The sequence below is a fragment of the Chondrus crispus genome, genomic scaffold (genome assembly GCF_000350225.1).
Source record: "Chondrus crispus Stackhouse genomic scaffold, scaffold_173, whole genome shotgun sequence".
NCBI classification, from domain to species: Eukaryota; Rhodophyta; class Florideophyceae; order Gigartinales; family Gigartinaceae; genus Chondrus; species Chondrus crispus.
Window position 1 is genome coordinate 100,813 of NW_005179042.1, and position 24,303 is coordinate 125,115.

Genomic DNA, 24,303 nt, shown 5'->3' on the forward strand with positions numbered 1-24,303 from the left:
GACGCGGTGACGTTCGCATACAACACGCAAGTTCATCGAACTGCGAACATCGCGCCCTTCGAGCTGGTGTTAGCTCGGGCGCCGAGAAGCATTGCCTTACAAGCACAGCCAAGTTTGGAAGGATTTAGCTCGAATCGAGCGTACTACCTGAAATGGCAGTCGTGGTTGGAGAGCTTGATGAGAAGTACCGATAAGAGTCTGCGCAAGGAACAGGCACGGTACAAGCGGAATTTCGTTTCAAGACTTCGCAGGCCGAAGTACGACATCTCTGTGGGATCCTACGTGTTCTTACGAAAGGAACATGGGACGGCGAGCGAACCAAAACACAAGCTTGCTCAAGTCGGTACGGAACCCTACGCAGTGAAGAGGTCTGATCAAGGTACAGTCGTGATCGCCATTGACGATCAAGAGGAGCGCGTTTCGCGAGACCGAGTGGAACTAGCCCCGAGTCCGATGGACCTCGCGCCGGTCACCGGCTTAACACAAGCGCTACGGTTCCTTGATGGGACAGAGAGAGACGAAGGACGGAATGTTTTCGAGAATGGGGGTAGCCCCCATGTACACACGCCTCCGCGAGAGGACCCTGAAGACCTAGTTACCGAGTTACCGTTAGCGGATACTCCGCAAGACTCACGCGAGTCAAGAGACCCGGCAGAAAAGGACGAGTTAGAAGATCTTCAGAAGGGGGAAGGAATTGTCAGTGAACACGAAGAAGGAGTTGGAGATGAGGAGTACGTGATCGACAAAATAGTCGATCACGGATATCGAGATGGGAAATTAATTCTCAAGGTAGAATGGCATGGCTACGAGAGCGAGGACGCGACATGGGAGCCAATTGAACAATTACCGCGTAGCGCAGTGGTGACGTATTTTCGGAGGAAGAAACAACTCCTCCCACAGCAAGCCGCATGCGCGAGACCAGGATGAGCCCCCTACGGAACGCGTTGGTGAAAACGCGAAAAGAAGACGCGAGTCATAACCAAAACCCTACGTTTTTACTTTCTTAACTGTTCTGTTTTGTTTTTGTTTTATTTGTTTTGTGTTTGTGTTCGTTTTCGTTTCACGCGACGCATCTAGGTTGGTGATCCCCGAGTGAGCGTGCGGCGCTCCCCGAGAGAGGACGACGGCCACGAAGATGCCAATCACCGCGTCAACAAAGGACGAGAAGACCAGGCAAGGTGGAGAAAAAGTCAGGGGCGCCGACGCTTTTCTGAACGAAGAGGAAGAACCCCCGCCTCAAGGAGCGCGACACCCTTTGAGGCAGAAACTCTGAGTAGTTGATGGAAGGGACGAGGAACGCAGCTGACTGCCCATAGAAAAAAGAAATGATAAGTCAACGCTTTTGGTGACAATATGGTGGTGTTTGTTAAATTTACAACTTAGCGACCAAGTGCGGTCAGAAGGGCACAGCATGAAGAATGCCGTGAGAGATCGAGGCGCTGGAAGGGCCTCGAAGGAGGACTATGATCGAGAGGAAGAAAAGAGAGTTGATGAGGGAATCGTGAGACTCAGGGGACGAACTTGGAGAGGCGATGATCCCTGGGATGGATTCTACCTGGGGAAAGATCAAGAGGGACGCTCATGTTGCGGAGAATGCGTCGGCAGCAAGGTGATAGATACTAGCAGCGAAACGCCCTCATGATGACATACTGAAAGAGCGAAGGAAGACGGTTCGCTTCGCGGGCTACTCGACGATCAGGGGAACTGTATGTCGGTGGAAATGGTTACGGCCGGTCGTTGGAGAGAGAAGGGATGGGGAGGCTACGCGCCAGTCAGTTTTTTTGGTGTGCGGTTGAACCTCCAGTTGGGAAGGAAGAGGTCTGTGCAACAGCGAGAGGCAATCAGGAAGGAGGAGATGGAGAACTCACGCCAGGGGACAGGGGCAATCGGAATCTCTGAAGGCGAAGCGTTATCGACGACAACATTTATGAGGAGGGTTGCGCGCTCGAGTGCACCGCCCTGCGACTCGTCCTGGAGAATCAACGTGCTGTTGTTGTGCATATGACGATCTGAGGAGAGAGCTGTACACTGTTGCGGTTTCGGGGAGAGATGGGAAATGGCTGGGAGATGGAGAGCCTCATTGACTTAGTGCTGAGACATGGAAAAATCACTGTAGTCTCAGGCTGAATCAATACATACCCCCTTGGGTACGATCGCGCGCGGTATCGTGTGCACGTGAAGCGACGCTTGGATCAGTGATCCGACCTCGTAGGGCGTGGATTGATCAAAAAAGACGAAAATCTGGGGAAATCCGCTGGACGAATGGCAAGAGTCGAAAAGTGATCCTCGATCAGTCCACGAAATTTATTCAAAAATATGGGTTGGTACAGTACTTGTTGGACGTACGCGAAGTGGCTGTTGGCTAAAGTCCCAAGTTCCCGAGGCCGTCTGGAGACACCGTCTCCCACCACTGCGCAAGGCGCTGCCCGAAGCGGAACAACATGACGTCGCCGGACCCGTCTCGGAGGCCCTGACTACGCTCGACAAACTGAAAAGACGACGCTTGCCGAGCGGAAGGATTCTTCCACATAAACCGACGTCATGCAGACTTCGAGACTATCGCGTGCAGTCTGTTTTGCACCCCCGTATAGGAAGGCCGTCCCTTTCTGCCCAAGACGACGACTAATGGTTCTCACAAATAGCCTCTTTATTTGAAGCAGACGCCAAAAATAAGAGAGAGAGAAGGGGAACCGGAGGCGAATTATTCATTCAAGAGGCGATCGAGAGTCTCGCACCACACAACTCCCCCCTTCACGGATGACCAGGAGGAATATTGCAAGGAAAGCGACGTCGCTCGATGAGTTTGCTATTGACGATCCATCTGTTGCTTGTAACTACCGACGACGCCAAGTTCAAATTCTTGTTTTTATCCCGAGTGACCCATTGTGATGACCTGCCCCTTTTTCATCTTTCGCTTGACTCTTGGTTTCTTTCTACCGTACCTACCTTTCATTTTTTTGTTCTGTTTCTTTTTGTTTTCTTTTGTAGTTAAGGAGGACAGCTTCTCGCATCGATTTGTCCGCGAGTAGAGCGAGAAGACCACGACGAGGAATATGCTAACTACCGTGTCAACGAGGGACAAGGAGATCAGCCCTCGGAGAGACAGAGACAAAGTCAATGGTACTGACGCTATTCTGGACGAAGAGAAAGTGGGAAGAGAGAGGGCGCCGCTAGATAGCCAGTCTATACGATCCGGACAGTAGTGCCGCGAGCCTCGGCATCTACGTCCGTTGTGACCCAGTGCGATTGGTATCTCCAACTCGTACACTGTACCGCTGAGAAGTCGACGGATTCGAAGGGATTGAAGGACCAGACCCTTGCTCGATTCTCGCGTCGAGATTGGCTATTGGTGCATGATCGCACCGACAACGGAGAATGGGCGACATTTGTCACATGGGACGTTGTCGTAATTTCTCTAACTTCAGTAGGATCCTTTACGTAAGGGAAACCTCCGGCTGTCCTTTGGAAAAATTTCAACGTACTCGTGTTCCAGGACTATCATGCGAGGGGAGGAAAATTTTGCTCACGATTGACGATTACCACGTCACGAGGGTAAGGGCAACATGACGGAATTCGCCGAGTACACTACACGAGAAGCTGAGAAGGTCTTTCAGGACATGAAACGGCCAACCCAGAGCAGAGAGAGGAGACGACACGCGTGGATCGTCACGAGACACATAACAGCCTCCCCGAACTAGTAGAGGAGACCCTCACATATAATTTTAATTCGCCTCAGGAAAACACAATCCGTGTTCGTGTCAAGATGTGATCATGCCCTCCCCGGGCCGCCTTTTCCGTCAGTGGATCTGCCTACAGTTACGAATGGTGAGAAATGGAAAGGGGGATCAAGGGGAAAGAACGATGCGAAGGATGGCACATCACCAAGAGAGAGACGGAGGTAACGGCAAAAAGCCTATAGCAGCTCTTGTGCAGTTGAGAGGGGAGAAGTTTCGCGCCTTCCTTTCCTTTTAGGAAGCCGTACCCGTCTGACCTTATGGGTCGTTTATTGGGACCACCTACGCCGACCTCACAGGAAGTGTAAGCCGCCCGTCAAATTCATGTGTGAAGAAGCCGCATTCGGAACGTCGAATGTCGTACGAGCGAAGCAAGATAGCCGGAGATGCGTGCGCGTACCCGCTGAACAAGCTCGATAGGCCTCTCTGATCTGATGTCGAGGTTAACAAGCACACGAACGTGCCTTCTTATTTGGATGATTAGGACGTGTCGCGAAAAGCTTTAAAAAAGGGTTGTCACACCAGGACGAATGGGCACCTCACAGGAAGGGGAGCGGCATACACCGCGAGGGGACAGACTCTCGATATACGGATCGGAACGCTAACTTTCACTTATCTTTGTTGTTGACCCTGAGCTGTTCGCAACGTGGAGCTAGGAAGAGCGACACAACAACTACGACCCCAAATTCGTTCCGAACGTTGATGTAAGGGAGGATGGTATTTGTCCACGAAAGACTTGAGTTGACCGGATCGATGGTGCAATACCGGACCGGATGCAGAAGGTTATGAAGAGATATTTCACAAAAGAACTGTCATGGACCGGTGCGCCGGAGAAATCGCTTCGAAAACGGAGGAAGCCGCGTTACAGCGTCTGGCGTTTAGAAGACGATTGAAGCTGCAGAGACGCTGGGGACGTGGACAAAGGGCGGGAAAGATGAGGAAATAGCGAGGTGAAGAGAAGGAGGGAGGAGGTATAAGGGTGCCACCGTGATTAAGACGGGGTGGGGCACCAACGAGAAAAAGAGGAGGAACCAAGGGACGAAGGAGCACGCAGGAAGTTTCAATTTACGGATCAAAAGCGACATGACGATGTCGCAAATTCAGCGTCACGCGGGCAGGATAGAGATGCGACAAGCTATCACGAAGGAACTGTCGCGCCCGCTAGCTCAGACGGAAGGGTTGCTGTCGTGCACTAGAGCCACGTGTGGCGGCTGTAGGCAGAGCGACCCGCGTTCGAACGCGTAAGGAAATTCGGGAGACCACCCGGTGGATGACCGGAACCGGGATCCGGGCGCGGCTTGCGCGGTAGGAAAGTAGCAACGTAGTCAGCAATAAAGAGGAAGAATTAAAGGAAAAACAGGACGAACAGAGCGGACAGCACAGTAGTTAACGTAGCGCTCGCGCGGTAGGATCGACGCGCGCGGGGAAGGCAGTTGGGATTCCAGGGGTGTAGATGACTCCGTCGGTATGGGCGAACCGGTACCGAGTCGAGGCTACAACCTGGAATCCAGAAACCAAGGTAAAAGACCCGAGGCTTCGTGCCTCTTTACTTTGATCATCACCGGGTTGACTATATAGTCCCCGTCGCCGTAATGGCGAAGCTAAATTATACTGTAAATTAGAATAACTAGAATATAACGGGTGTAGCCCCGAGGGGACCAAGTAACGGCCCCTATAGACCCAACAGGCGGCAGAGGGCTCACACGTGTCCACCGGTATGGTCCGGCAGAGAGACAGGGTCCACGTGTACCCGTAGTACACGTGGTGGCGGCGAGCGCGATTTTGGCGAGATTAGGACAGCTGTCCCGGTACCGAGTACAGTGCACTACAGTTGCCAAAGGATTTGCCCTTTGGAATTGATGACACGAGGCGAGCCAAAACTCCCAAGTCGTCAATCAAGGCTCCTTGCAAAGCCTCTCCCTCAACACCGTGAGCGCGGAGCAAGACACAGTATACGCTCGTGACGTCGTGGGTATTTTTGGGAATTGTTGGAGACGGTGGGGAAGATATCACTTCCCTTACCGACAATGTTTCGGTGTGGCCTGCCGAGGGAATTTTGACAGCTGAAGGTGCCTTTGACGAGGACGGAGAGGCTAGGGCTGCGCGCGGGGAAGCAGGGACAGCCGATCGAAGAGGAATTGGAGAGGAAGGACGGGAGCATACGTGAAGCTCCCAGGGGTCAGATGTGATGATGGGGGTAATGTCGGGAACCGGTGTTTGGTTTCCGAATCGGCGGCTTGTTTGAGCTTCCCACGCTGAGCAGAGGGTCGATGACCAGGGGTTGACCCACACGAAGTCGCCCGCCGCTGGGTGGTTTCGACCAGGGGAGAAAGAGGGACGTTGGCAATTGAAAGATCGAGAGGAGTTTTGCGGAGGGACACAGTCCCAATCCACGCCCTCGATCGTATCAAGGAGGGAGCGTATTTCGCGATTGAAATCAGAGCCACCCAGAGGGACAGAGAAGTCCAATAGGCGCATTTGTGCTATCAGCTTCGCGGGGAGGTGCCACAGGCGCCAGCAATCGTAGGTCTCCCACAAGAGGGTCGCAGCTACTTTGATGCACCACTCTGTGAGGAAGACCACCCATAACCCGTGTTGCGGATCCCGCAGGTAGCTGCCATAGTACGTGAGTATGGGTCCTATTTCAGCCCAAAAGCCTTGACTCACCCCGTACTGGCTCCACCATGAGGGGATGCGCTGGTAACGACTTGCATAATGCTGACGGGAATGTCGCGCGCCTCTACCATTTGGTAGCCCATGAAGTACCCCGTATCAGACCGAATACGCCGTTCAAAGCGCACTGTGTTCTGAAAGAAGAAAATACTCTCGCGTTTGAAATGACGGAAATTCGAAGGGATAATGGGTTCGGTCCAGAAGATGGCGTCAGATGTGACAGTATGTCGGTTTCGCCACAGGCGATCGGCCTCGGCGGCAGGGTCACCAAAGATGACATCAATGAGATTGTCCAAGTAGAGGCGTTCTCCCTCTGTACGACAACGCCAAGTGTCGCAACCGTATGATGAGGGTATGAGGGTGTCGGAAATGGGGATGGCAAGCCGAGCGAATACGGTCTCCATAAATCGCAGAGAGAGAGTGGGCCGGCCCCGTGGGGGAGGATGACGTAGGATGGAAGTCGGAATTGCTATACGGGTTCGCCAGTCAAAGGAGCGGATAGCCAGCACGGGGAGATTACCGGGAAGCATGCCCGCGTCGTCGGCGAATTGGTGTTCAATTTTGGACACGTCGCGAATACCCACGGAGGAGAACCACTGGGCAGGGGCAAATAAGGAAGGATGTTCGTGCACGATTTTGTCCTGTAGCTCTTCGAGCGAGGCGTAGTGGCGGGCTACCCAAGAGGGATGATAACCTGGATGAAAGGCCGGGTCGGAGGCGTCCGAATTAGGGGGACGTCGGGGTATATGAGGGAGGTCGACGGAAGCGCGAGACTTGTTCGCGAAGCCGACACCGGTGCGTCGACGGGCAGTGTTTTCGCCGGCGAGCTCAGGAGGTGGAGGACACGTGGGATTCGTCTTGTCCTTGCTCATGCCGAGACCGTCGGTTAGGAATGGAGATGGAAGAGGTCAAGAAGAGAAAAAGGAGTTGGAGATCAAGGAGTGTAGCCGATGTGCAAGGACGCTCAGAAGGGGGATATGTAGTGCAATACGCACCTGAAAGGGGGGTTGAAAAGAAGTGAAAAAGGAAAAAATTGGATACTGTAGTCCGGGTTTGGGGGACACACGTGTGCGACGAAGCGCACGATTATTTTAATTATTTAATTTATTTACTAATTGGATCTAGAATCTAGAGCCGGGAGCTACTGTACTCGCCCCGGCGGGGCTCTATATAACTTAGCCCTTTGACCGACCAAGTCAATAAAGCCAACCCGAGTTGCCGGAGTTAGATCTCGCCTTCGTCGAAGACCGCTTCCGTTAACGCGACACGCTTCCCTTCTACGCTGCTAACGACATCCTCTATTGCTCGAGGTCCCATTCCTTTTCCTTATCCTTTTACCTTTTATATCTCTAATTCCTATCCTTTTGTATCTCTACACCTATTTTTCCCTCAATTGTGTTGGTTCCATTGGAGTCGGTTGCGACCGATCCGGTGTAGGTGTTTTAGCCATCGGGCAACACGTTGTGTAGCGCTGCTACTGTTTCAAGTTCCGTAGGAAGGCTGTTGTAACGACGCCTCCGTCGAAGGTCTTACTGTATAAGACAGAGTTGGTACCGCCTATCGCGATCGCGATCGCGCTGGTGAGGGTGTTGTTAGCCATCGGGCAACACGTCGGTAGTGGCGTTGCTACACGGTTACGATCCCGTCGGGTAGTGCTGAACAAGCCCCCGTCGAAGACCTTCAGTTATACCCAAGGTGCTGAAGACGCTCGTCGAGCATTGGCCCTACAACCCAGCGAACCGCGGTTACATTCTCGTAGACAAGCCCAACCCGCACTCGTCGAGCACTCAAGTCTTCGCAAGTCTCTACCACCATTATCCTCCCGGGCCGGGTATCTTTCCTTAACCCCCCCGTCGGAGTCGAGCTACCGTGGACCGCAAGCCCGCACAAGGGGAAAGGGAGTCTCGAACGCTCCGTAGCGCGTGCCATCGGCAGTGGTTGTTTCTGTTGCTGTTTTTCTTCTTTTTGTTTGACCGTCGGACTGTGTTCGCGGCCTGCCAGGCACATTGCACTACAAGTCTATTGCCACTTGATCGAACGAGAAACCTTGTGACCTATGAACTGTTAAGGCATATGCTGGAATGACTGGAAGTTGGAATCGACTAGCCAGAATTGTTCCATCATTTCGGTGGACATCAAATTTCATGAAGCGAAGGTCCATTGTTACGGCTTCTTTCTTTGTGCGTTTAAGGCCGTCTCGAATCTGATTTCTATCTAGACTTAAAGAAACACTAAGAGGTCTTGACAAGATTTCCTTCACTACACATATAGTTCTAGGGAAGAAGTCCCCAATTTTTCGAGTAATCATGACTCTCGCTCCTTGCTTCAAAAGAACTTCCTGAGGTATTGATTCGTCTAGCTGCTTTCTGATACCTTCTGTCGCAACTTCCAGAAGCCCTTTCTCCGAGAAAGTATCAAAGTTCCGGGACACGACGATTTTAGATCTCAGCACTTCCAGTCGTTTCATCGCAATTTTCTGAGCCGTTTTCTTCTGCAAACACAAGCGCACATGTCCAAATGATGGTTCAAGTTGGCCATGTCTAGTGCAGTTGAGGCTCACAATGTCTTCTCGAGTATGCCTCCCCCGTCTTATCCTCGTCAACATCTAAAAAAGTCTCTGTCCTTCTTCTGTCTATGATTCGCAGTCAAAAATGCAATAAGCCCTACCGCATCCCCACCAAAGAGTCTATGCCAGCTTCTGCCTTCGTAACCCGTCGGATTAATTCTTCTTTTTTCGAAGAGCTTACGGGTTCCAACTGCAACGGATCCCCTGAAAGAACAAGTTGCCTGCCAGCAAACGGAAGCCGCATCTCTCTCCAAATGCGTCAATACCCGCACAACATACTGAATAGCATCTAGCTCACATGCCTTGGGCTGAGAAATCTCGTCAATAACCAAAACTCTCATCCGCATAATTCTGTCTGTTGTGGATTTCTTCGCTATCACTCACCCTTTGTAACAAACTCTCATTCGTAAATCTCCATGACGGAAGGGCATTGAAAGTGCTGTGAATGGTGCTCCCTGTTATTGATTCTGCAGAACTGTTAGTAAATGCAAAGGATATGACGGCATCATCTGAATACTGCCTTCCTGCCCATCCCAGCATTTTGTTGATGAGAAAGGATTTCCCTGAACCCGCAGATCCAACCAGGGCAATACTTTCCCCATTGCAGAACGCATCAAACGTTTTTTTGAACTGCATCCATCTGGATAGAAACAAAGATCGCCTGATACCAACTGTAAACGCAGATTGCCGTACACGCCCGCCGCAAGATAGAAACAGTATTTGAGGCTGGCGTCGAAGCTATGGGTAATGAATGCAATTTTCTCCGGCGAATAGTAGCGGTGGTCGAAGCTGGAGTTGAAGACAACCACCGTGGGCGGGATGTTCGCAAAGCATATGCAGAGATGGCAACGCAAGTGCCGAGCTCTCCGAAATCAGGATGTCGCTATTCCGGACCTACCCGGGAGGCTTCCATGTTTTGGCAGGAAATGTATTGCCTGAAATCCCACCATGCCCTCCATATGAGCAATTAATCTTGCTGCCTCTCATGCCCACTTTCTAATATTAGGCCTCAGTTTTGATGATAGATTTTTCAGTCGTCGAGTGAGAGTAATATTTTCAGCTTAACAGTCCTCGGTATGCAAATTGAGATGAGCGACATTGTCTGCGTCTTGTATTGAGATCAAATATAGTCTTCTCATCGCATATTGAGATCACATGTAATATTTATATCTCATAATGAAATCACATTTAAGATTCTCATCTCACTATTCATCACGTAGAGATTTTTCACAGATTTAGATGGGGACTGGGGAGTATCATCATGTCATGAGACATGCAAAGTTGCCGGTCTTGGCCACTTTGGGTACGGTAGTTCTTGCACCATCCATCATGACGCTGTGTAGTACACACGTACGAAGCATTCATGGTCAATAGCTGTCCTCGCCTCTTCACATGGGTCGATACGGCACAGTAGCTGCCATTTCTAAAGCCTCTCGTTTTTAGGCGCGCGCTGTCCTCGGCTCCTCTCCCTCCGTTTGCTCCTTCTCTCCTTCTGTCCGCTCTAACTACAGTTGCAGTTAGAACGACCTCACATGTCCCAACGGCGGTGTATTTGTACGGGGCAGTAGCTGGGGTGGATTCTGCTTACAAAAATTTAACGATACTACACCCTGCCAAGGGGAAGCACTTTGCGTGTTTGTAGGGGGCCCGCATTGAAAAACTGATCCGGGGGACATAAACACACACCATTGAGTGTCAACCGCGAACTCACAGTTGCAAGCAGAGCGCACTTCGTCGGATGCCCTTGAGCACCCTCCGCAACGCGACTACCGATGAAGAGACGTGTGAAAGCCCGTCTGGCTGTTTTGCGGGTGCGTCGTGCACAGAAAGCATCGGTTCGACCATTCAGCGTGGCTGGTTTTCAACGCGCGCCCCTCGGGTGCACAAGCCGGTTTATTATATTAAAAATGTCAATGGACTAGGGCACGGCCGACCAACCGAGTTTTTGCGAAGACGATGCAATCGGACTCGGCATAAACCCTCCACCTCTTTCTCTCTCTCTATCTTGTTCCCCATCTGCGCTCCTGAACTGGTGTCTCGCTGGTACTGGGTTTGTGAGAGCTTTTTTGCCGGTTAGCACCGATGCAGTCACAGTGCAGTGTGCATTTAGTTGCTGAACTCATATTGAGCTAGCATTTGGGCATTTCGAATCGAATAGAAGTGTTTTGCCAATGGCTTCGGCAGGCGAATTGGATACATGTCGTTCATTGTTTATCCCGTATTTTTGACTTGTGACTGGACCACGCAAACTGGGACGCTTTCATCTGTTCTCCATTTTCAATTCATTACACAACTACGTTATGAAGATCAAAAGGACCCTACGACCTCTTTATCTCTATCGGCTGTACTTTGGCCTTGTTCCAAAGCAACGCTAGATAACGGGCCTGAACAATGTGCATTAGTAGCGAAGGTGGGTTCCCGTTCCTAAAATGATGAGTCTTCAATCTCTGAAATGCTTGCATCTGATACCATTCCTTGAAAATATAATGCTCCTTTTCTGCAAGTTGCACGTGTTTAGCAGTGAAAAGATTCATGTTGAAGTCGAATATCAGTATAGCGCCGGCAGGGTCCATGACATTTCTAGCACGTATCTGTTTTCCTGAGAAACCTGCATATTGATGCATAGGTCTGGCAAAGATGGCAGTTCCAAGAACTCTATCGAGATCTCCCAACACTTCAACTTGAGGCAGTAGATTTGTTTTCCAAACTAGAACTGTGGTATAACGGCGAACTAGATTTAGATCTAGATTGGATCGCGCACTGTAGAGCCGGAGCTCTACAGTACGGACCCACACGTGTGCGTGACACGCACGTGTACTGTCAGCCCGATGCCTGACAGCGCTACAGTGCAGGCTGACCCGCACTACAGTAGCCCCCTACAGTACATCGGTACTGTAGTGTTATGATAGAATACTTTGTACATTAAATACGCGAGCGACCGACGACGGAGGAAAAGGACAAGCACGAGCTTGTCCACGACTCTCCGTCTAGGTCAGCTCTGCCGCTTACTCTACTAGAACGACCGGCCTACTGTAGTCCGTTCTAGGCATGGGACCGCGCGGGCAAGGACGGGCCAGCACGCGAGCGAGCCCGGATCCGCCTCCGCCCGTCGGTACTGGATCGTCTACCAGTACCGCACTGGGGCGTCGAGGCGTAGATCCGCTCGCACGTGCGCGCATCCGACCCGACCGCGCTCTACCACACTGCTACCAGGGCCCGCGCCCGGTCCCGTGTGTGAGTGGTGCTTCATCCCGTTCTCGGCGATCCGAGGTCTATAGGACTGGACGCATACACCCCTCTCCGCGGGGGGGTTTATGCTACAGTGGTCTCCCGACCTAGAAGACCCTGGAGTCCGATCTCCGAGAAGACTTCCGCTTACCTCCGCGAACCGATCGCGTCGAGATGAGCCAGGAGCTCGAGCCCTCGATCCGCTCAGAAGCGGCGGATCTGAGTCCGGCCGCTGTGCAGTCCCCATCCGCCCCGTCGGGCGACGGCGAATCGTCGCTCGGATCCTCCGAGGAAAGAGCGGCGGCGATGTTCGAACGCATAGCCGAATACATCGAGGAAGTTCGTACTTCCCTTCGGATCGATGTATTGGACCATGTATACACTCGATGTATGGCCGAACTCCGCTCCCTGCGTGAAGGGAGGTTCGATAGAGTGACGCAGTCCTTAGTGAATCTCCGAGCACTGATCGACGAGTTACACTCGCGGATAGTGCTCGTCGAAGACTCCCGTTTTGCCTCGCCCGGACCGTCCGGGCAAGGTCGCCTCGAGAGGCCGACCTCGTTGAGACGACCCGAGGACCGAACCTCTCCGTCCGCAGAGCAATTGGGTGCGTTCGCGCACCTCTCCGCTGAGCTCAACGCCACTCGTCGGCGTGCTCGTGACATGGAACGTACCATGGCCGAAGGGCTACCCGGTGCCCCCTCGAGAGGGCCCGGTGGTACCGTACCTCCGAGCGCCGCCGCCCCCGAAGGTTGGCGTCCGACTGGTGCCGCTACCAGTCGGACTGCAGAAGGAAGCCGTCCTCCGATAGACGCGAACTTCGCGTCTGAGACCCAAGCCTTGCCGCCTATCGCCGGAAGTAGGCGGCAAGTGGACCGCGTATCGTACGCGGACGAACAGGACTGTGGAGGAGCCGCCCGCGGATCCGGAGAACCGATGTTCTCCATCGATCCCCACTGGGGCGGCTACCCGCCGGCGAGTTACGCTGAGCATCCAGGTCCGGTAGACGTCCGCACGCTACCGGTTACCTCCTTCGGCACGCTGGGTCCCGCTGAATCCGGGCTCGAGCCGGTACATAAGATGATCCAAGAGTTCAGCGCCGTTGCTGACTATCGTATGTACCGCTTGGATAACACCTCGAGGCTTGTTACCTCGGGTGACTCGGGACGGATCGAGAAGTACGTCCAACGCAGTCGTGGGATCCGTCCCACGATGCGCAGCTTCGACGGTACCGACCCGATCCAGCTGCTGCCGTTCTTGAAGGATATCCGAATCACCTTCAACTCGCAACACCTGACCGAAGGTGTTGCGGTACGAGTCCTCGCGCACTTCCTCGAGCGCGACGCGGAGCGCCTGTATACGAGTTATACGATGCGTGGTCTTCGCGCCGGCCAGGTCCATGACGACGTGAGATGGCCGGGGCTCTTGAATCAATTCTTGAAACGCTACCTCACGGACGACGTGTTACGTGAAGCGTACGACGCTGTCGCTGCGGCGCGACAGCAATCGCATGAGACGGAAAGCACGTTTGCTGACCGACTCGAGACTGCCGCGTTCCGATGCACGGCAGTCTTCTCCGAACAGTCCCTCGCGCACTACTTCGTGCGGGGACTTGCACCGGCAACCCGTGCCGCAGTATCCGAAACTGTGCAAAGGCTGCCAGGCAGTCAGAAGACCGATCTTCCGACCATCCGCCGTATCGTCACGGCGGAGGGTACAACGTACCGCGCTCGGCGCGGTTTACCGCTGCCGGATTCGAAACCGGCAGGGAGGGCTGGCAGGACTACGAAGTCCGCCACAACAAGTTCGCCCGCCTGTACCCTCCATGTCGGGGAGGATGAGTGGCAGGCCGACCCTGTCCTCATTACGCAAGGAGCAGGGCCAGTAGGGGGTCGACTCCCCTCACCGATGTCGACCGGAACGACATCGAGTTACGCGACCGCGTTCGCGGCGACTCCAAGAGTGGCAAAGGGTACGAACCCCTGGGTCGCAGAGCTCGACATATCGAACCGAGATGCAGGAAGCGAAGCGCCCCGCATGCCCCTCCTCACCGATGAGGAGGCGCGGCACGCGGCGACCTTCGCCTCATCGGACGGCAGCGCGTACGTGTGCTGGCTATGCCGTACGTACGGGCATGCCATGTACGCGTGCCCGTTCCTGTCGCCGGAACAACGAATGTTCACGGCGTACAGGAACTACCGCTACCAGATGGAGACGCGCCCCGGTGCGCGTAATCTCCTCCGGCAAGCGGCGGGCGAGGGCCGTCCCCCGCGTCAAGGTTTCCCGAACCGATCGGTTGGGGGCACACGCTTCGCCCCCCCGGGGAGGCGGGTACCGTCGTAACGAAGTAGATCGTCGGGATCGACCCGCCTACCGGCAGGCGGACACAAGGTACCCCCGACAAGGAGAAAGAGGGGACCGAGACCGTCCTCGGTTACCCCAACAGGTACAAAATGCGATAATGTACCTACAAGACTGGGTAGAGGATCTGTATTCTCTACCCACGGAGGGTCACGACGGAGAGCCGACTCGCTTCGTCCCCCATATCCTGCGACGACCGGACGCCGCAGGTCAAGGCCCGGAAGTACCCGAGTACTTCGCCAAGGCCGCCGAGCCGCAGTGGGGGAATCGTCCCAACCCACGCCGCCAGCTACCAGAGGAAGACCTGGCCGTCGATAGCCAGGAGGTTAGCTCCGATAGCACGGGTAGTTCGAAAAAAGGGTAAAGACAGTTACGTACACGCGGTCGCGTGAGCCGTCTTTTCCCCACGAACTAGACCCGACCCCGCGTGCTCCCCAAGGACGCTGGGGTATTGTCCGATAATACATCCCCCGCTGCCGGAGGCGAGCACGGGAGCTCCTGTAATGCCGATACAGGAGGGAGCGCACGTCCAGGCCTCCGAAGGCCCGACTTTAGGAGGACAAGACACCGCGACAGCCGACGTCCCGGTGAGGCGTAACAATGGCGACAGGGGCAACGACAGCCGAAAATATTCAGTCGACCCCCTGACTCCCGCGAGCCCAAGGTCGCCGGAGAAGGGTCCGTGTCGTACGGACTCGAATAATCCGGGGGGCTTCACTGATCCGCGTACGCCCCAAGAAAGGGGGAGAAGGAAACGCAAGCGGGGCCAGCACCGAAATCGAAGGCCCCGGCGGAACGACCTCACCGATAAGGCCGCCCCGAAGGTTGTCGACGGTGTCATTTGCCTTATGACGTCGAAGATTTACAACGTCCTCGGCTCGATAGCCACAGAGGGAAATGCATTTAAACCCCGCACGATCGCCGTTGATACGTGCTCGGGGTATAATCTGGTGAGGAAGGCCGACCTTCCTCCCGATTGGACGCGTTACGTCGTGCACGACGCACCTCTGCCACGACTGGCAGGCGCGAAGAGCAACCCCCTCAAGCTTTCGGCCGTTGTCCGCCTGGCCGTGCGGTTGAAGAACACGGTGTTCCGAATTCCGTTCTTAGTCGCGGACCAGCTCGCCGTGCCGGTCCTCCTCGGCACGGCCTTCATCGACACGCACGTGCGATGTATCGACATCGAAGCTCAACGAATGGAGCTACGCCAAGGCGGTTCCGTCGCCATCGTCGACGGAAAGGGGGAGTCGACTCCCCTTACCAGGCGACACGGGCGACCCACGGGTCGCCCAGACGTACGCGAGGAGGCCCCGCAAGCGATCCGAATCGCCCGCTGGGTTACCATCCCCGCGATGTCACAAGCCCGCGTGCGTGTGACAACCGCGGGGAGGGGCCTCGTGTTCCTGGAACCCAAGCCCTCACTCCAACACCGATATGGAGTGAGGCTGACGAATGGCGTCGCGGAGGTCCTACCGAACCAGACCTTCGACGTCATCGTCGCGAATTTCTCACGACGAGAAAGGAGGCTTCCGAAGCACACCGTCGTGGGATACGCGAAGCGCAACCCCCTCGCGATTCTCACTCCCGAACGTAAGGTCGCCGAGGGGATCGCGTACGCGCTACACCTGACCGACTTGACCGATCAAGTCGGTGGGGTAGGAGTTGGCCGATCCAACTCCGACGATAGGACCACCGCCGAGGGCAGGGGGGTCGACCCGGACGAACGGTCACTTTTATGCCAACCGACGGCGAGGGGTACTGTACTCCACCAGCAAAAGGGTCCCGAAAATCCACCGATGGATTGGGAAAATGAGATCGACCTGTCATACATCGACGATGAAAAGCTCCATGGCCACGTACTCGAGATGCTCCGTAAGCACTCGAGTCTGTGGAGCGGTGCGCTTGGAACGATCCAAGCCACGGAGCACCGCATTGCCCTCGAACCGGGAACGAAACCGATTCGTTCTATGCCCTATCGGAAGGGCCTGGCCATGCGCGAAATGGTCGCGAAGAAGGTCAACAAGATGTTGAACGCAGGGGTTATCGAACCGGCGAGCACCGAGTGGGCGTCCCCCGTGGTGCTCGTACCGAAGAAAGACGGCTCTCTTCGGTTCTGCGTGGACTACCGACGTCTCAACGCGAAGACCGCAGCGGATTCGTATCCGCTGCCACGGATGGACGACTGCATCGACTCGTTAGGAGATGCAACCGTCTTCACCACGTTGGACTGCAATTTCGGTTATTGGCAGATCCCGGTCGCTCCGGAAGACCGGGATAAGACCACGTTTACGACGCACATGGGCACGTTTCGCCACTTGCGCATGCCGTTTGGACTCAAAGGGGCACCGGCCACCTTCCAATGTGCGCTCGACATAATACTCTCCGGAGTCCGCCGGAAAATATGCCTCGTCTATCTCGACGACGTGATCGTGTTCTCCCGTACGCACGGAGAACACGCGAGGCATCTTGATACCGTCTTGAGCTTACTGCGGAGTTCTGGTACCTCCCTTAAACTCAAGAAGTGCAGCTTCTTCCGACCGAAGGTGCACTACCTGGGGCACGTCATCTCCCCAGGCAAGTTGAGCGTGGCTGATACGGCGGCCGACGCTTTCAAGACGTTCACGTTCCCGAGGACGTTGACGCAAGTGCGCGCGTTCCTCGGGGCGTGTAACGTATACCCCCGATTCGTTAAGGGGTTCGCTAAGATTGCGGGTCCTCTGACCGACATGACGAGCAAGGATTCGGATCCCGATTTCTATAACCCCACGGAGCTGCAACTTCAGGCGTTGGAGAACCTTAAGAAGTGCATGATCGCTCCGCCGATCCTCGCAATGCCCCGGCACGGTCGTCCGTACATGATAGACACCGAAGCGAGTGCCTACCAACTCGGCTGCACCTTACTTCAGGAGCACGAAGAGCCGAACGACTGGCGCCCCGTGGGGTATTGGTCGTACTCACTGTCCGATAGTGAGCGCAACCACAGCGCTACCGAACGCGAGTGCTTCGCCGTAGTGTGGGCCGTCCGCAAACTACGGCCGTACGTAGAAGGCACGAAGTTCACCGTACGGACGTACCATGACGCCCTCCGATGGCTCATGTCCCTCACCGAGAGTTCCGGAAGACTCACCCGGTGGCGGCTACGTCTGGCTGAATACGATTTCACCATTCAGTACCGCCCCAGACGCGTGCATCAGGTGCCCGATGCCCTGTCACGACTCGTGTCGCCGAAGGTCGCCGATGACCCTCGCCCTACCGTCGAGGTGGATGACGACATCCCCACTTTCGACGAGGGCACGACAGTTCGAGACGTATCGAACGAGCTCGCGGACCACGCTTGTACCACGAGCTGTGATCATCAGGCCGTACATGTCTTCGTAACGACACGGAAGCAAGCCGAAGCCCGAACCAGGTCGCGTGTACGGACGCGCGACGAACTGCGAGGCGACGACGAAGCCCCCGCTCTCCAAGGACCCACTTCGTTTTGGGAGGAGAACGACGAGTTCGACGCCGCCGACATCCAGCGCGCCGAAGACCCTGAGGCTGGCGCGCTCGACTCCCCGGTCGCCCCAACGCAGGACGACCTTCCGGCCCCTCTTACGACAGAGGAGATAGCCGAGGAGCAACGCGTGGATGACTTCTGCCAAACCGTTTGGCACGACAGTCAGAGTCCCGGGACTCCGCGTTCTTCGAGGACCACCAAGGGGTGCTCAAACGGAGACACCCCTTCGACCCTGATATCGTTCAAGTGGTCGTGCCTCGGACGCTCCGCGCCAGACTCCTTCGCCTGTGCCACAAACCGGCCATCGCGGGGCACCCGGGCCAGAATCGTATGTACTACGCACTTCGACGCGAGTACTACTGGCCCCACCTGGCTGCAGACGTCGCAGCCACGGTGCGAGGGTGTCGAACCTGCCCGATGAACCGGGTCAAGCTGAGGAAACATCTCAACCGATTGAGATTGTTTCCAGCTGTGAGGCCCCTCGAGAGCCTCGCGTTCGACATCTTGGGGCCGCTCCCCAAGACGAAGACAAGAAAACGGTTCCTGCTCGTGATTACGGACCGCTTCAGTAAGCTGACGCAAGTCGTTGCGCTCCGCACGATAACCGCATACACCGTCGCAGTTGCGTTCTGCGAATCGTGGGTGTTTAAGTATGGCGTCCCGCGCACGTTGCTGTCGGATAACGGACCGCAGTTTAACGCCAAGTTATTCCACAGCACGTGCCGTGTTCTGGGGATTACTAATATGTACACATCGGCGTACCATCCCCAGACGAACGGGCGAGTCGAGCGATACAACCGAACGATCGCTGCGATGCTACGCAACTACGAAGGCGAGCATCAAGATAACTGGGACGTGTACGTGGGGCCGCTTACGTATGCGTGTAACTCCCACGTACATCCCACAACCGGCGCGACGCCGTTCGAGCTCGTGCTGAGCAGGCCACCGCCGGAGTTATTGCTTCGACGAGCTGACGGTGACGCGCCCCCTGCCGACAGAGGGAACGAACGTGCCGAGTTCCTCAAGACCTTGGACTCGACAATCCAGAAGGCCTACGGGAGCCTGCGTCGGACGCAGGCTCGCTACAAGCGCAACTTCGATAAGCGCATACGCCGGATCAATTCGCGACTCCGTCCCGGAGAGTACGTATAGCTCAACCCCACCGATGGGCGGAGGACATCGAACAAGCTCGCGTCCCCGGCGGTTGGACCCTACCGTGTCCTCGCGAACGACCGCCGAACCATCACGATCGATCGTGATGGGGTCACTGAGCGGGTCTCCGCAGATCGCTGCGTGTACGCGCCACCGCCGACGGACGCCCCACGGGGGAGCACAACAACCCCAGCTGACCTTGCCGACAAGGTCAGAGAGGGAACACAGTACGCTGTCGAGCGACTACTGAAGCACCGAGATATGGAAGACGGAACTATCGAGTTCCTCATCAAGTGGGCGGATTACGACACGCCCACCTGGACTGCGCGGACTCACGTCCCGGAGGAGTTGGTGTCTCGTTACGCCCAACGCCTCCGGAGACGCACCGGCATGGACCTCAACTCAAACGTGAACGCGGACGTTCACGCTTGAGGAGGGGGCCCTCAACCGCTCCTTCGCGGATTAAAACGTCAGGTTGCACGAGCAGACCGGAAACAGAGGCGTGGAAGGACAGCTGCTCTCATCGGAGGGTCACGCAATCGGAAGATGCCCGACGTCAAGACGTATTGACGGACAGAGCCAGTGCCAGAGGGCGCGAGGAGGCCGGCACGCAACCACAAGCGCTCGCGCTCTGTCACGATTAATCTCGACTCGCCCGCGGTTAGAGACGGGGGGTAGCATACGAAAGCAGAAGTGTCCCGAGGAGATCCCAGCTCTTACGAGAGCCCACGAAGACGTCGAGACGTATCGGCACCCGAAATACAGGACAGGGATCGCCACCCCCGCCGGCAAGAGGCAGAGAAGAGTGGGGAGTACGTGCGGCCTTACCCAAGTCGACCCTCAAACCGACGAAGAGAACGAAAAGGGAAACGGCCCTCTGAGCCGTAAGGAAGGCGACCCCCTCATATCGATAAGGGGCACACGGCTCGGTGCACAGACGCGAACAGACAGATCTTCAAGGCGGAGCGATCTCACCCGAAGCCCCTAGGAGGCACGAGAGCCAGGGGAGATGGCACAGAGGAAGACAAGGATGTATTCACAACCTCGGTGCCGATTGAATACGGGGACAAACCCCGACGAGCGAGTATTACGTCGTCACAACCACTCTACAGGTGAGAGACGCGCGCGTATCGCGAAGTCTGCGTCTACGCACAAGGACACTCCCGTCAGGAACAGCGGCGGAAAAAGTCCTCGGGGAGCGCCGCGGGCCGCGCTTGCGAGGCCCAGGCGCTTCCACGCGGACTCCATTTGCAAAAAATTTGGAATCTAAAATTTTGTCAAATTTTACAGCAAGGACGATGTCGTACGACACCCCTCGCCGGTCTGTGATCAGTGACCACTGATCACAGTGGGGCCGCGGGCGCGCCGGATACTTCACGGGACGACGGGAATGACAGGCAACCGCGCTGCCCACGACTCACGAGCGCTCTTACTTCGCTCCCGCCTCCAAGAAGACCAGACCCTTCGGGGCAGGACGTGTAGCGCTCTCGTTAACGACGGCGAGGGGCAGGCACACATACGTCAGGGCGGCGAGGGGCAGTACCGACCGCCCCGCGCTACCGCTCCCTTCCTCTGACGTCATGCCCGCAAGGGCGAGGCAGTGGTGGTCTTCCGTGATCCCTGACCCGGACTACACCATGGCTGCGGAACGCTTAGTCGTCGCGCACGCAGCCACGCGCGGGCAGTGAGCACCACCAGCTCTGGGTGGCATGCTGTGCTGGGAGGCCGCGAGTCGGTACGAGGAAAGAAAAAAAATTGAAGGAAGAGTAGGACAGTACCCGCCGCACCGAGCGGACGGGGACGAAGGCAACAAAGGCAAACATCTTTACGAATGGCACAGGACGTCCCTGGTGATGACCCGGACCGCCTCAACGGCCGATATCGTGGCTACGGTCCGTACAGCCATGGTCGAACGACCGCGGGGGACAATACCCGGGGTGACGCGGAACGTCGGCGTTCCGCGGCGGGCCCTCCGCGAGCTCCTCGACAGTGGGCATGGAGACCCTCTGATAAGAGGCGCCTCCGCGAGCGGGGACTGCAGCTGCCCTCGAACCATACGGCACGAGGGGACCGGCCCCCGGAACGGTATACGGATCCGGCCATCTGCGTGGCTGGCGGACAGCCTCGTGCGCAGTAGTGGCCCGAGCAGCCCGCAAGCCGTCTCTCTCTTGACGGTACCAATCGCGGTCCGCGACGGCGCGTTCGTACGCGCTGGTTTGAAGGTGAGAAGCATCCCGCGCCGACGCAAGTTCGCGTTGCAAACGCTGCACCGAAACGGACGCCGCGTCCAGCTCACTGCCGAGACGGCGAGCCTCGCTACTTCGCGTTAAGAACCAGCTCACCAGGGTCGAGAGGAGATCCCCCACGACCCAAGTCCGGTCCCTGGCGTGCCCCAATGCACGTGCGAGTTCGGGTACAGATGTGACGTCCTCCTTCGTCAGGGAGAGGTCTCGAACTGCCACTCCCGAAGGAGCAGCGACCGCGAAGTCGTTCAGAGGCGGCACGGGGAGGACTGTTCCCGACGCGACGGGCGGCACTGATCGCTCGTCCGCCCCACGAGGGGGACTGGAATGAAACGGGTTCGCACCAGTCATGAGAGGGATCGGTGCTACAGCATCTAGATCTCGATAACGCTTACCGCGGTTCCGCGTCGGCCCGGAACCGACGCCGCCACGCCTCCCCCTCGCCCCGGCCGATGCCGGGTACACTGCCGCACGAGACGCGAAGGCGTCCATTCTTGCGTCGTACACGAGGAAAGGGCTTCGTATGCCCGTCGCAAAGTCCGGCCAGTAGCAGTAGTGACGCTAACTCACCTCGGACGTTCGCGTCATCAGAGATACGACACCCTGGAGCGTCCAGGGTGCGGCCGCCGGATCTCGCTCGAGCGGATGGGGCGGGACAGGGGGAAAGTTGGACGCGAGGCGAGACAGGGACAGATACGACACCGTCTCGTTGGGCTGAACAAACACCCGATGGTGTCCGCCGACTTCGGCCATAAAGGCGCTACCGATCGACCGTGCCCACTCTTTCTCACAGCTATCGAGCAGGAGGGAGCGAGCGGGATGGCTCGGGTCCACGGCGGCATATCCGAAATGCTTCCGTACGAACGGAAGCAGGCGGTGTATCCCGAGCAAAGGGAACGTCTCCTGAACCGTCCTCAGGAGCGCGGGGAAGTCACCCGGGGAAATCCCCTGCTCGAAGGTGGAGGACGCGAAGACGCGACCGTCCTCTTCAGGCGATCCCCTGCAGGCCGCCCAGTCCCGATGAGCCACGGCGATTCCGTGGAGTCGCATCAGGGTGGCGGCCGATTTCTGCAGCGCGACCCGGGGCTTCGTGTACGCGTACGGGCGCGGATACACGTAGAGCCCCGGGATCTCTGCCAGGACAAAGCGGCACGGACGGTCCGGGGCGAGCCCGGAGAAGTAAGTCGCCATCCGGTCCACGTACAGTACCTCCTCCAGTCCGAAGGCAAAGGTTCGATCCCCACGTATAGTGTCGGGAATCTGGTAAGCTACGCCGTCTCCTTCGGCAAGGAGACGGCCAAGCGCCACTGCGGACTGGTCCGTGAGGCCGGCCTCGCTGATCTTGCGTATGCGCAACAAGTCAGGGCGAAGATACGGGCTCGCCAGAACATCCCCCACTGTCAAGCCCACTCGAGCGTGGCGAGCCCACGGATGCTGAAGGTCGCTGAGTGGCAGCGGGGTGGACCGCAGAAGAGGAACGCCGAACCAACGCATGGTACTCGTGGGGCCCGACTCGTCCGCCCCCGTGGCGGGACCGAGGACCAAGGGGGCCACAGCTTGAACAGCGTCACTCGCAGCTGGTTCGGCGAGCCCTGTAGCGGCGACGGGACCAGCAGAGTGGCACGGAGCACGACCCCCGCCATCGGCACGGTAGCTAGCCGTGCAACCAGGGACGCCCCCCAAGTCGCCGGACAGCGTGGTCTCCCTCGACGGCCGGGTCCTCTGGAAAGGCGAGGTTGTAGCGGGCGACACGCCACCCGCGTCACCGAGACGCGGGGGCAGATGCGGCACGGGCCGCACGCCATCGGCTTCTTCGGCCGGCGCCGCATGAGCAAGCGCCGGCGGGGTGGATGTCGGTACTGGATCGTCTACCAGCACCGCACCGGGGCGTCGAGGCGTAGATCCGCTCGCGCGTGCGCGCATCCGACCCGAACGCGTTCTACCACACTGCTACCAGGGCCCGCGCCCGGTCCCGTGTGTGAGCGGTGCTTCATCCCGTTCTCGTCGATCCGAGGTCTATAGGACTGGACGCATACACCCCTCTCCGCGGGGGTGTTTATGCTACATTGTCCTGTATCTCGCACATTTGTTTTGAAAGATGCCCGATAGTTCTGCCGCAGAGACGTAGGAGGCCCCGCACTAGGACTATTTCCAGGCCTCATTGCAACCGCTCGCCGATATCTTAGGAGGTCAGATATAGGAGACTTTTGAGAAGGATCCGGTCAAGTATTCAGCCTATGAGCAAGCCGTAAGGATGTGCGTGGTGACAGCTGAGCAAGTCGTCCGTGTTGTTAGGGGCCTCATTGATCGACATGACACCTATAGAAACAACAGAGAGCTGGCCAACGGCATGCTCGCAGCCTACACATTACTCTCTCAATGTCCAGAGTGTGCGAGACGATCCACTCCTTGAGTCTATTCAAGAGCAACATCGCATAATACTCAAGGATATGTTTGACACGGTTTTTGCCTTCGTGTCAGATACTCTCACCGATCTGAATTTCGAGTTGAAAACCACCCAAGGAATGCTACGCTCTTTTGCAAACGCGATTAGTGACAGCGATGTCCTTACGGCGCGCAAAGGCTGCGCAGAAGAGCTTCGCAAAGAAGTCACTCAAGCGAGCGCTCATCTAAGTATTGTCAGCGGGGTCCGGGCAGCTGCGACCAGCAAAGAAGTATTTAAGGGCCTCGTGATGGCTCCACCCAACCCGTCTTCAGCTTATATAGATTTGGATTTACAGCATGGCCTTGGTGCACAAGACACTTGCGAGAGACAACTCAAGGCGGCTGTATTACAGAATGATGGCAATGATCCGATCGGGGAATTTGCGGTGGGTTATGGCGGAG